Consider the following 11,640-nt stretch of genomic DNA (forward strand, 5'->3'; position numbering starts at 1 on the left):
AAGGAAAAATGGTTTAATAAATTGAAAAGACAGAAACATCATTGTCATTGACATTTTTTTTTATATAAAACAATTTAAAGAACACTAATAAGAATATTTTTCAAACATCAGAAATATGTGTATATAGATACCTACACCAAAATGTATCACTATATTAAAACTATATATATTTCATCTAGTATTCCAACCAAAATAAAATACCCTGCTTAATCAGATCGCAACCTACATCATTTAAAATATGATAGCATAAAAGTTACCGAGTTTTCTCTTCAAACAATTCAATTTTACCCAACATACCAAAGGGTCTATTAGTAAAAAAATAGTAGCTGGGGGACCGTGGACCACGTTGACTACTGCCCCGTCACCGACTCCTTAACCTGAAAAACATTAATTAACGGAGTGTGAGTATGCGAGCATACTCATTGGGGAATACGCTGCAAGCAATTATAATCAATTGTGTAATGAATCATAACATAATAAACCATCTCAACTTTGCTGACATCCATATGAGACTAGTATCGGTCCCTCGTGGACCTACCCCTCGTAGGTAGGCTGTCAGCGACCCATATGATCCCTCGTGGGCTCATAAGCTCATATGAATGATGCACGACACAACAATGATTATAACCATGTAACCACTACGCTTACAGTAAACCCCACCTCGAAAGCTACAATCCAAAATAATCTCTCTAGCTTGGTTCGGTTGTCCATCCTCGAGTCTTGAATGCGCCACTCCTAGCACTTAAGCATTTTAATTCATTTTATACAATTCCAAACTTAAACTTTAAACTTGGAACTTGAAGTCATTCCATCATTAGAAAACATAAACTTAAAGCATATACAATTAGCTCTAACATCAAACAGACTAACCATAATCTCCTTTAACCATTACTTATAACTATAATCTCTATCATCTACATAATCTATCGAAATCCATTAACTTACAAGTTACAACGCACAAGTACAAATAACAAGCAAACCTCAAACAAAAGCATATATCCACATAAAAACATACATCACATTGTGTGAAAATCATTTCATGGTAAATAAAAGAGATAAGTTCCCCCTTTTCCTTAAAATCTCTATTCTTAGTTATAAAGCTTTAAAAGAAATCAACTTCATTACGTCGTCTTCACGTAATAAACTGATTTAGTTCAGATTCAGAGCTAACTAGGTGTCGAGCCTCATATCAAGAGATTCCCCTAGTCTTCAAGTTTAATTTAAAATAAAGGGATTATCAAAACTTCAAAGAATTTTGGGAGTTTTGACTGTTTTCATAGAGGCTGCCAGTTTTTGATATATTCTGACAACTGTTTTGTAAGAATATCTAAAAATAGTAAAATTTAATAAAATGACTTGAAATTTTGAAGAGATCTTCCCAAAACCTGAAAGTATGCATAAAAATTTTAGAACATGAATTCCAACATGTTAAAGTGGCCGAAACAGATCAGTACAACAGCTACTAATTTCATATATTCATGTTTGCAATTAGTTTCATAGCTACAATCACTTAACCATCCAAACATAACTTCTATTTCACCATGCTTAAAAGTAAAATATATCATATCTAAGGTAGCATAAAGTATGTATCTATATCTATTATAACAATTAAGACCATAAACTCAAGAATCAAAAGACCAAACTTTTACCTATCTTTTAACATTACTTCAATATCCCAAAAAAAACTCTATATATACGGCTCGTTGGATAACGCGCTAGTCTGCTATTGTGGGATCCCGATGGACGAGCAGACGGACTAGCGGTTTTTTTGATTTTTTTTTCAAAACTCTATATATAGGCTCGTTGCACTTCATTTTCATTTGCAACACTTGTATTAACGAGTTTCTCTCTCTCTGCTCTCCTTTCTATTCAAGATAAATGGAGCACGACAACGACTCTCCAGCCACAAGTGAATCGCAAACTCCGACGTTCCCCGTTGGAAGTGGGATGGGCAGGAATCCTGCCAAGATGGCCGGACTGATGCCCAGATGGCGGGGATGATGCCCGGGTACTACAATATGTACCCTTGGGCAGGGATGGCAGGGATGATGCCCCAAATGGTGGGCATGAGTGTGGGGATGACGAGGGTGACCAGGAGGACGTCGGTGCCCTTCAAAGAAGAAGGGCAAGGGCCGCGGTAAGGGCAAAGGGGTGGCAGGAAAGTCTTCGCAGACGGTGGCGGGGAACAATGGGGAGGAGGAACGGAGGATCGTTTGGAGTGAGGAGCAGTGCGTCGCGTTGTCAAAGGCTTGGATCAGTGTTTGCTATGATTCCCTTGTGTCGAACAATAAAAAAATTGACAACATGTGGTCTCGCATCACCTAAACCTAAAGGGTGTTTTTCCTGGATGGGAAGACATACATGTCAGAGGAGTGCCGGAAGCAATGGGACCGAATCAGGTCCGCAATCTCCCGATTTGCCGACATCTACAAAACTAATAGCCGCGTGGAGGATGTGAAGATGTTGTCGATGCAGCAGTTCCCCGTGCGCGGGAAGTACGCCGCGGTTACTGGGACGCCTATGTGGAGCTGATGGATTCCGCCAAGTTTCATGCGGGTGTTGACGTTGGTTGGCCGAAGCGGCAGAGGGTCAGCCGGCGAGTACAGCACCAGCGCCGGTTCCCACGACCTCCCCGACGATGCCGAAGAGGCTCCGACCCCTCCCTTGTTTTCCCACCACCATAGCCCGGTTGGGCAAAAGATAGCACAACGGATGTCTAGGGGAGGCGTCGGCGGATCCCAGGAGGTCCAATCGGCAGCTCCTAGTGTCCAGCCGAGTCCTGAGCCCGCCCACCTCGCGCGCATGCAGCACCAGCAAAGCATGATAGACGTCATACAAAAGTGGAGTATGACGACTAACCCCTTACACAAGAAGATGCTCAAGGGGGTCATAGACAGTACGCGGTGCGATTTAGGGCTCCCACCCCTCGGCACAGGGGGAGCCTCTGGGGACTCCGATGCCTCCGGGTCTGGCCAAGGGGACGACGATGAGTGAGAGGGGGGCCACGGGTGTCGAAGCTGTAGGATGTTTTTTTTTCGTGAACTATGCATATTTTTTTTATTACGTATGTTTTTTATATATATAAAATGGTTGCATTTCCCCGTATTCGTGTTGAAATTTTAATTCCGTATTTGTGAATTTGTGATTTTATTTGTTGAGATGTCCTAGTGCTAGTCCTAGTGCGTGTCGACTATTGTGCAGTAGAATGGTTTAGTGATGTGGCAGTGTAGTGGCTAGTCCTAGTGACGTGGCATACAGTGTTTTTTGGCTAGTCCTATATCAATCTTCCACCACAAGCCACAATTTCTTTCATTTCATCATAAATACTCAATCAATGGAACAAAATAAATATAGTGGAAAGAGTTCTTACCGAAATTTGCCGAAAAAGAAGAGGGGAAAAGCTTGTGAAAAGATGGGGAAGAAGAAACCATGTGGAGGGAGAGGAAGAGGGGCTACCGGAAGCTAAACTCGTTGGCGAATGCGGTGGTGACCAGTGGCTGATTCTCAGTGCAACAGAGAAGAATTTGAGAGGGGGAGAAAATCTGATTCCTTCCCACCATTGTGTATATGTGTGTGTTTAGAAAGAGAGCTGAGAGAGATTCATAGAGAATTATAGAGAGAGTGATATTTAGTGTGTGTTTGGTGAAGTGTGTGTGTGAGTATTGTAGGGATCAGACTTAGATTGGATTCACTAATTACCAAGACCTCTTTGTTCTTCATAAGGGAGCTCAGTCAAACTCCAACCATGCGACTGATATTACAAACAAGTTTACAAAAAACTTGATTACAGAACAAGAAATTATCTAGCTATTACAGACTAGAGAATTAAATGTCAAACCACTTGGAGTCTTCTTAACACCTGCACACTCACAACCCTTATCAGTAAAACAATAACACGGATCCTTTCGGATCTAAGTCAGTAACAACAGGGAATAGAAAATACAGAGAGAAACACTTCAAGAAAAAAGTCTACGGCTCAGACAGCCGCCGGAGGCTCAAGCCTATTCACCAGAACTTAGATCCAAGGAGTAACACAGAATCAATCGGTGATTAACCTCACACTCCAGATTCCAGGCCAACACAACCCCCAAACACCAGATCTATCAAGCTCAAGAACGCACCCACACAGAATCACTTCAGAAACAAACCCTAGTTCACAACCGACCCAGCAACCGAAGTGGTTGCTTCTCCTAATCCACCTACTGGATTTACCACACGATTAACAGTGTGAAATCACAAGGAAAGCACCGGAGATCCATCGGAGAAGAGAACAGAAGAAGTGGGAGCGAAGAGAGAAAAAGAGAGCGTCTGAGAGTAGAGAGAGAGAGAGCAAGAGTGAATAATGACAGAAACCAAAAGGTCTCACTCACATAACTAGCACAAACCTGGATCCAACGGCTGGAGGCAAGGATCCGGGTGAGAGGGGCACGTGGCGGCATCTGGAGTGGAAGCTTTAGTTATTGGGTCAAGCCCAATTCCACTACACATGGGCTACAAATAATCAGGCCCAAATGAAGTCCACCAATATTCGACAAGTATTCTAGATCCTAATGTTAGCACGTGTGTGTGTTTAGGAATAGGATTTAATTTCTTTCTTTATTTATTTTTTCTTTATCATCATATTGACACAATGTGCACACACACAAGCACACTTGCATATTATTTTAACATAGTAGCTAACACACGTATAAGCACAAAATAAAAATAAAAAGCATCAAACAATTTTGCTAAAAAGCATCAAACAATTTTGCTCTAATATTTTCTAATTTGATTTCAAGTCTCTAAAACTACTAATTTAACCAACAAATCAAATACGATCACTTAAACCTTATTTGTCTTGCTAGGGCGCATATTCGGTTTAACTAGGACAACCTCTAAAACATTTAGAAATCAAACTCATTAGTTTAAAACGGTTACAAATAATCAATTGAGAAATAAAAAATTCCAAAATCCTTTTGAAAATTCCAAACATATAATATTTATTATTATTATTATTATTATTATTATTATTATTTTATAAAAAGATATAAGGTATTACAGAAACGAACTCTCGATCTTGTAACTCAAGTATAGAATGTAGCAAACTGTTCTTAGATGAAGCTTTAGGGGTATTTTAGTATTTATAGTCTTCAAGTCGTGCTCCTCAATATGGTAGATCTTCTATCCTAGTAAGGCTGAGAAATTAGGTAACATTACACCCCAATTTTAGTGATCGTTGCTGCTAATGTTCTGTCTTCTCGGTGCAACTTTCAGCTGATCGATGCGCACGTATCAGTAGCGTTGGGCGTGTTCTTTGTTTAGAAAGAATTTCTGAGATGGACCGCTGTAACTCTAGCGGTCGATGGGCTTCGTTGGCCGCTGACTGAGGCCAAACGGACCGCTGGTCGGCTTAAATGCTCCAACAAATTCGACTTTTTGCTAGAAGTGTCTTTTTAGGCTCAATTTTACACATTTGTCACAAAACGCGTCAAAATACCAAAATAGACCAAATATATAAATAATGGACATGTAGTGCAACTTTGACACTCAAAACATACCAAATAATGTCCTTAAAGCAGTGCAAAATCTGAGCTTATCACTTACCCCACTAGCTATATTTTCTGGGTCCATCATTGCGTACAATCAACATGAAGTTCATTATTAGATAATTCGGAATTCATTTTTGTTGCGTTTATTTCATTTTAGAAAGCAATAACTAAAATATCTAATAGTGAACTTCGTAATTTTAAAATCTAGATTTTCTAAAAGAATTAAAATGATTAAAAATGAACTTCATCTTATTTAAAAATATCCTGAGATGAACTAAAACGTACTAAAAATAAATGTTCGAGGAGTTTTATGCTTAAAATGAGTTTGACTTTGATCATAATCCACTAATTAAGATTTGTATAAGCAACAATAATTAATAATTTAATTCTTTATTTTTAATTACTGTAGTTGACAATCTTCTGCCCCGTAACTCTCATTAAATTATAACGAAGAAATATCTGCCTAGACGGCAAACTTTTCTATACTATTTTGTACAACGAACACGGTTGGTTTTAATGAACTCATACAACAATTTACTACTATGATTTAGATGTAAAATTAGTACTAATTTCATGTATTTGACTTATGAATAAGTCATTTTTTCTTGAATTATATACTTTTTACATACAATAATAAATGATTTAGATGGAAAAACTGGAAGTTATGAATAAGACATCTTTGTTTCTTGAATTATAAAGTCATAAAAAATCAGACCTAATAATGTGTACTCCCTCCGTTTAGTGGATGCATTTCTTTTCGGCGCGCAATTTAAGATATATTGTGCTAAGTGAGTGAAGTAAAGAAAAAATAAAGTAAGAAATAAAAAAAATAGAGAGATGAAGAGAGAGTAAAATAAGAGAGAAGAAGTGTGTTGTTTTTTGCTAGAAAAGAAATGGCTCAACTATAATAGAATGTACAAAAATAGCAAAATGACTTAACTATTGTGGAACAGAGGGAGTAGTGTTTATACCCGTCCCACAAGAATATGCAACTTTCCTTTTTAATCTGTCCCACAAAAATATTGAATTTCTAATTTTGAAAACTCTTTTTTCTCTAATGAGGTGTGACTCATTTTTCACTGCTAACAATATTTTAGTTACTTTTTTACTTTACCTCTCTCTAATTTTGTAGTATTAAAACCTGTGCCGAGTTTAAAGTGCATATTCTTTTAGAATGGAGGGAGTATAATTTTTTTTGTGAAGCCAATTTGTAAAAAAGAAAGCAATGAAAATGGTGAAAGGAAAAACATAAAAAAAAGTTATAAAATAAAAAGCTATTACTCTCTCTGTCCCACAATAAGAGTCCTATTTAACTTGGACACAAGTTTTAAGAAATACAAAGAAAAGTAAGTTGAATAAGTTAGTGGAATGTGAGACCTACTTACCATTTATGATAAAAGGAAAATTGAACTCTTATTTTGGATGGACAGAAATAACAAAATATAACTCTTATTGTAAGACGGCACTACTAGAATAATTGTCTTTCACTACATTCAGTTTGTGGCACTTCGGTGAAGATGCCAGCATAAATTATTTTCATTATGTTATAGTATAGACAGAATTTGAGGTCTTTCCATATTTTTTGTTTGTGGCATTTAAGTACTAACTAGCCTAAGTATGATACTCATAGGTGACTTCTTTCTGTTATGTTGAGTTCTTGTTTTTGCAAGTCTGCAATAAAACATGGATAACCTCTAAACGGTAATGCTATGGATTTTGAAATTTAGACCTTATAACATCGACAAGTATAGCTTTAATTTACCACTGGTTTCACTAATTTCTGACATTGTATGAGTTTGGAATGAATTTTACAAACATGGCTGATCTGCTGAGTTCCAGTTTTTGGCAGTCTGCAATAAAACATGGATAACCTCTAAACGGTGAAGATTTGGATTTTGAAATTTTGGCTTTATATCATGTACACGTATAGCTTTAGTTTGCCACTGGTTTCACTAATTTCCGACATTGTATGAGTCCGGAATGAGTTTTACAACATGACTGTTCTGCTGAGTTTCAGTTTTTGGCAGTCTACACTAAAGCATGGATAACCTCTCCAAGGTGATGATTTGGATTTTGAAATTTAAACTTTATAACATAGACAAGTATAGATTTAATTTGTCACTGGTTTTACTAATTTTGGACATTGTATAAGTTCAGAATGATTTTTCAAATTGGTGTCAAAATTCTGGAAATTTCTGAATTTGTGCTGAAAAAATTGTTACTTGTATACTTAAGTAAATTGTTGTTAGAGTTTATACTTGTGACCAATCATTCTAATTTGTAGTGTTTCTAGTCTTGTATTTTCTATACTTTTCTTTGTTCATGATGGAAAATGCTATATTGGAGTTATAAATAGTTTGTTTATGCATTCACTACTTTTGTCGTTTTAATGTGTTTTTGATATTTCATATACGTAGCTAGAATTTGGGATTTGTATAAGTTAAGACAGTTGTTTTCTTTTTACATTTTTCTCTAGTGATTTCTTAAAATTATGAAATTTCATTGTTACAGGCTGCAGATTGTTCACATGATAGAAGAAGCACAAGACAATCTATGTACCTACACATATACCATGCTCTTTTGGATGGATTAGAATTTTATAATTTTAGTACTAATGATGTTTTATGTAGTTGAAGTAGAACCAATGTAACTACAAATATGTTATGTTCTTTTGACATATTAAAATTTTGATATATATTCAGTTTGACGTTTTATTCCAAAAGTTTTGTTGGATGCTTATAAATTTTGTATATTGAAAAGGAACATGTAAATTTAAAGTATTTTAATGATACAACTGTAATTTATAAATATTCGAAGGATCAAAAAATAAATTATAGAAATATGTTGGTGGAAAACGTAAATTCCATAAAATACAGGGGTGAATTGTAATTTTGAATATTTATAAAATTATTTAAATGATGAAACTGTAATTTATAAATATTTGAAGGATCAAAATATAAATTATAGAAATTTGGTGGTAGAAAATGTAAATTCCATAAAATGTAGGATGAAATTATAATTTTAAATATTTATAAGTGGCGTTTTGTAAATTTTAGGTGTAGTTGTAAAACTCATATTGTGGTACTTTCTAATGCCACTACGCAAGGATTTTCCTGACACTTTTAGGTGAATCAATAGAAGGTATATCCTGGCACTAAATTTATTAATACACATTACATTAATTCACTTTTATCAAGTGCCATAACAAGTAAAATGTCAAAAAAGTGCATTTATACTTGCACTTTTGAGTGCCATGAAAGACCTTTTTTTTAGTAGTGTGGAGAGAATATTGCAAGAGTTAGCTTTTTCTATTTTTACAAAAATTGATTGCAGTATATTAGTACAAAGTGTAAAATAGCCTTACGTCTTTCGGAGCATTTTGTTCCAAAATAGTACTCCCCCAATTCCCTACACTAGTTTCTTTTTCGTCCGTTAGCTAATACTTGTCACATTTACTGTTTAGTACATTTGGTAATGGACCTCACAGTCCATTAACGCATCACACTCACATTTTACTATGAATCTACTCCTATTCACGAAATGTGGTCCGCGTTTGACTGGGTACGAATTTTAAGAAATGTGAAGAAAAGTGAGTGCAAAAAGCTAATGGAATATGAGTTCCGCACTTATATATTAGTTTTATAATCAAATGTGAGTTTAATGAATTAGTGAAAAGTGAGCTTCATTTATCAAAAATGGAAAAAAATGCAAAGTGGACAATATTTAATGGATGGAAGAAGTAAAATAAAATTAAAACATTTCAAATGTGATTACACCCATAATTTAGGGACCACCAATAATATTTTTTTCGGAACTAGATGGATGAAATCTCATGAACTTATGGACTAATTATGTATAGTTGAATGTAAAAATTAGATAGTACATTTGTTATATGATATTGCGGACCCTATTACATGTTGTCTGGAAATCGTCATTTTTAAGACAACGTGCTACTTTTTTTAATTTAGTTATGTATAATCTATTAATGACGTAAAGTATTATTTTAAAACTTTTTTTTTAAATTTAGTTATGTTTAAAATATTAATAACATATATAAAGCATTATTTCAAATTTAGACTGGATCGACCGGTTGAAATGGTATGGCTGCGAGCCAATATTTTGTCCGGTGGATTGAACAAATTATATGTACAGTTAGACTGTCGTGAACTGAATAAACTGACCGGTTCAAATCTTAATCCACATGCATTAAACCTATTTCTGATTTTCAATTTTTAATTAATTTGAAATAAATTATAAATAATGATTTTAAAATTATTTCAAAATTTTGATTTAGAATGATTAGAATAATTTGTTTAGGTTCTATTTATTAATTAATACTCCCTCTCTCCATCATTAATCGATATTCTACGAAAAATGTTTCAAGTCAATGTAATTCAATTAACGATGATATAAACCCACAAATTATAATTCTACTCCTTGACTTCTTCTATATCTATCCTTATCTTCTGCCAAACTCAGTCTATAAATACGAATAATATAGCAATAACATGCATCACACAAAAAATAGATAGTGTTAAATTTTTAAAGTACTCGTTCATATCATGGTTTCTAAGGTTCTTCACCCCATCTTCATCTTTCTCATTTTCATTCTACTTGCACCACTTGGCCATGCCAGCACCCCAAGTGACAAAAACTCATCACCTTTTGATTTCCTCAAGAAATTAAAAGGTAGTCACAAGGGAAACAACACAAAAGAAATCCACAAGCTCAAAGCCTATCTTGAGCAATTTGGTTATCTCAAATATGAAAACGAAACCCACGCCACTGATGATGATTTCGATGATAACCTAGAATCAGCTATCAAAACCTACCAAAAAAACTATCGCATCAAATCCTCAGGTATCGTAGATGACGAAACAATATCAATAATGACATCCCCACGATGTGGGGTGCCCGATATCATTAACAACATTAACTACATGCAATCTCATGACAAGAAACACAAGGCGAGCTCAAGCAAAATCCACACAACATCTCACTACTCTTTCTTTGATGGAAACCTTAAATGGCCAGATTCTAAAACCCATCTCACTTATGATTCCTTTCCAACGTTCCCGCATACGCTAGAGCACCCGTGCAACGCGCCTTCCAAACGTGGAAAAACTTCACCCACTTCACCTTTGCACAAGTCCAAACCAACCGAAATTCTGATTTACTTATTGCATTCTACAGAGGTGCTCATGGAGATTACGAATCTTTTGATGCCTTTCGCCCGCTAGCTCATGCCTTTGCACCAACTAACGGAAGTTTCCATTACAACGCCGACATCAGATGGTCTATTGGGGCAGTTGAGGATTATTTCGACCTAGAAACCGTTGCGCTTCATGAAATCGGGCACCTTTTAGGGCTTGGTCATAGCTCAGACGATGCAGCAATCATGTATCCTACGATCTATTCTGGAGTCATCAAGAACTTGCATGAAGATGATATTCAAGGAATAAGAGCTCTGTACAATCGTTAAAATACATAAATTTATATAAATTTATGTATTTTTACATGTATGAATAATTTCCCTATGTTGGAATTTATGTAGTAGTATGTAAGGTTACTCGTTCTCTGAAATGTTGGAATAATACAAGGAAAGGTGTTTTATTTTATGCATTTTATGTAATATAGTCAAGCATAATATAAGCTCATTTCTATATTTTCTTTGTTGGTTATTTCCGGATCACAAATAAAGTCTGACAGCATAGAGTTGCTAGACATAAATTTTCATAAACTAAACATTAAGGAGTATCTTTATGTTCCTAATTTCCATCTCACTAAAGCATTTATTTCAATTTTACGTGTCATGATCAAACTTCGCTAAGGATATCAACGACAAGAAAAACATGACTATGGATATGGATTAAGAAGAAGGGATAGAAAGGGGAAAAGATTCATGGATCAATCTGTAACACCCCTTATTCGACTTATTAAACCGAATAATTGGTGTCACATTTTGATACGGTCAACCTCTTATTAAGAATCTGACTTTCTACCTTTCTACCTGTATTATTTTTCCATTGAAACATATAAACAGATACACACTATTACACACTATTCGGTTTGCAACATTGTATTCAGGATTAAATTTGTAGTGTTTTGGTTC

The 11,640-nt window shown here is 35.4% G+C and overlaps 1 long non-coding RNA gene and 1 pseudogene across 1 annotated transcript; one reads left to right on the plus strand and one right to left on the minus strand.

Moving 5' to 3' along the window:
* Positions 1 to 207: 207 nt before the first annotated feature.
* On the minus strand, positions 208 to 3,592 carry LOC121784013. The gene is made up of 3 exons (XR_006046690.1): positions 3,371 to 3,592; positions 661 to 735; positions 208 to 377 (listed from the first exon to the last, which is right to left on the minus strand). It is a non-coding gene; the product is annotated as an uncharacterized LOC121784013 (long non-coding RNA).
* Positions 3,593 to 10,058: 6,466 nt separating this feature from the next.
* On the plus strand, positions 10,059 to 11,146 carry LOC121783847 (annotated as a pseudogene).
* Positions 11,147 to 11,640: the final 494 nt, after the last annotated feature.

The sequence above is a fragment of the Salvia splendens genome, chromosome 21 (assembly GCF_004379255.2).
Source record: "Salvia splendens isolate huo1 chromosome 21, SspV2, whole genome shotgun sequence".
Taxonomy (NCBI): Eukaryota; Viridiplantae; Streptophyta; class Magnoliopsida; order Lamiales; family Lamiaceae; genus Salvia; species Salvia splendens.